This window comes from Nicotiana attenuata, unplaced genomic scaffold (assembly GCF_001879085.1).
Source record: "Nicotiana attenuata strain UT unplaced genomic scaffold, NIATTr2, whole genome shotgun sequence".
Lineage (NCBI taxonomy): Eukaryota > Viridiplantae > Streptophyta > Magnoliopsida > Solanales > Solanaceae > Nicotiana > Nicotiana attenuata.
In genome coordinates, this window is record NW_017671271.1 from 1 (window position 1) to 2,748 (window position 2,748).

The window sequence follows — 2,748 nt, forward strand, 5'->3', positions numbered from 1 at the left end:
GCGATGGGGGAGCCGCTTCTGCGGCAAGACCGCTTCTGCGGTTACTAGACCGCTTCTGCCGCTTGCATCTGCGATTCCTTTTACGCAGGTGCAGTTTCCTTTAGCCTTCCAAAATTCCGCATCTGCGGTCCTACTGTCGCATCCGCGACTCCGCAGATGCGGTCAGCATCTCCGCACCTGCGATGCCTGTCGCTTCTGCGGTTCTTGACTCGCTTCTGCGGTCCCATTTCCGCAGGAGCGAAAATACCAGAAGCAGCACAGGTTCTGCAATCTCTTAAGTTCAAAACTTCCCGTTAGCCATCCGAAATCACCCCGAGGCCCTCGGGACCTCAACCAAAAATACAAGCATGATCCAATACCTTATTCAAACTTTCTCCAATCATTAAAACACCTCAAACAACACTAAAACCATCATTTCTCATCGAATTCAAGCCTAAGTTCTTCTAAAACTTCCGAAACACGCATTCGATCAGAAACCCAACCAAAACACCTCCGAATGACCTGAAATTTTGCACACACATCCAAATCACCTAACGAAGCTACTGCAACTCTCGGAATCTCATTCCGACCCCCGGATCAAAATTTCACCTACCAACCGGAATTCGCCAAAATACTAACTTCGCCAATTCAAGCCTAATTCTACACCGAACCTCCAAAATCAATTCCGATCGCACTCCTAAGTCACAAATCATCCCCCGAAGCTAACCAAATCATCGGAATTCAAATCCGGGCCCTCTAACACAAAAGTCAACATCCGGTTGACTTTTCCAACTTAAGCCTTCTTAAAAGAGACTAAGTGTCTCATTTCTTATCAAAACCCTTCCAAACCAACTCTAACACATCAAATACTGATAATGAAACTTAAAGAAGCATAACATGGGGAAAACAGGGCGGTAACTCACGTGACGACGGGTCGGGTCGTCACAGGCGCCCACCTGGAGAGCAAGGGAATACAGTTAAACTTTTGGCAATTAGGCGCCCACCTGGAGAGCAAGGGAATACAGTTAAAGTTTTGGCAATCAGGCGCCCACCTGGAGAGCAAGGGAAATACAGTTCAAGTTTTGGCAATCAGGCGCCCACCTGGAGAACAAGGAGAAGCAGTTCACGTTTTGGCAATCAGGCGCCCACCTGGAGAACAAGGAGAAGCAGTTCAAGTCTCAAGAAAAAATAGTGCAAGTGTTGGAAATCAGGCACCCACCTGGAGAACAAGGAGAAACAGTTCAAGTCTCAAGGAGAAACATTACAAGTGTTGGAAATCAGGCACCCACCTGGAGAACAAGGAGAAGCAGTTCAAGTCTCAAAGAAAAACAACGCAAGTGTTGGAAATCAAGCGCCCACCTGGATAACAAGGAGAAGTAGTTCAAGTTTCTAGGAAAAAAGCAGTGCAGGTGTTAGAAATCAGGCACCCACCTGGAGGAACAAGGGAGGGCAGTTCAATCTTCAAAGAAAAACACTTCAAGGTTAGCAATCAGGCGCCCACCTGGAGAACAAGGGAAGGCAATCCAAGTTTCGAAGGAAGACAGTTCGAGTATTGGCAATCAGGCGCCTACCTGGAGAATAAGGGAATTCACTTCAGAATGCAATTCAAGTCAGCAACAAAAGAAGCTCGCGGCAAGAATGCGAGTCAACAGTCCGAGATGATCAACGGAAGTTAGTCACAATCCAAAATAAAAGAAAAAGAGGAAGAAAGGCAAGAAGTGAATCCAAATGCAGAAGTTGATGAAAGATGTGAGCTGCTCAAGACATGACTGAAGTCACAAGCATGGTATGTCCAATTTTGATCCGAAAAGCTGAAGAAGAATGAACTAGCACCTGCAACTAGCAAGCGCCAAGGTTCAAATCTAAAGTCCGCATGAAGAACCATTCAAGACTCAAGATCAAGCTTCAGAAGACCTATAGATAGGAATCTTGTAACTCGTAGTTGACAAGCTTAGCTAGTCTTTTTCATTTTTTGATTTTTGATGTAATAACAGGACCGCGGACCGGAACCTCGGCAGAACGGCACCTCGACCGGCTCTCCATCTCGGTATATTCTATCACCTCATTCACTTCTGAACTACACGCGGCTTGATTCCTTTATAGCCAAGGATATGTAGGCAGCTCAGATACCAGAGCTCAGTCACATTCCCCTTTTCTCTTAGTTTTAGTCTCTCCAAATAAGGGTCGGGTCAAAAAACTTGTCTAGTCGTTCTTTGTCTGAAAACTCTTCGTGTTCCCAGTCAAAGAGGGGCAGCTGTAGACATGTGATTTTTGACCCTCCCCAAGATTTTTTATATTTTAGCATGTAAATATTTAGTTTAGGCCTAATATCGCTATTTCAACTAATTTTTACTCTTTTACTTTATTTCGTCACAAAAATGAAAATTACAAAAATATTTTAGCTTACGTATATTTCATAAATTTAAATAAAAAATATACAAAGATAGTACCTTATCTTTATTCTTGAAAACACAAAAATAGTTTCAATATAGTTTAGTTCAATTAATTAAGACTAGTTTTATATTTTGTAGGAAGAGTTAGTTGGGTTAGTTTGTCCCATTTTAATCTTGTAGTCCATTTTTTTAGTCTTTGGCCCAATTTTAAGGCCCAATAATACCAAACACATACCCCTTAACCTAAAAAAACCCCTCTATATAACCAAAAACTAATCTAAAAAATAACCTAGACTCTAAGACTCTAAGACCCCTAGGCATCAGGAGCGCCGTTTTCCTATCATAGAACCCCACACCCCGTCAGCTCCTTTCTTCT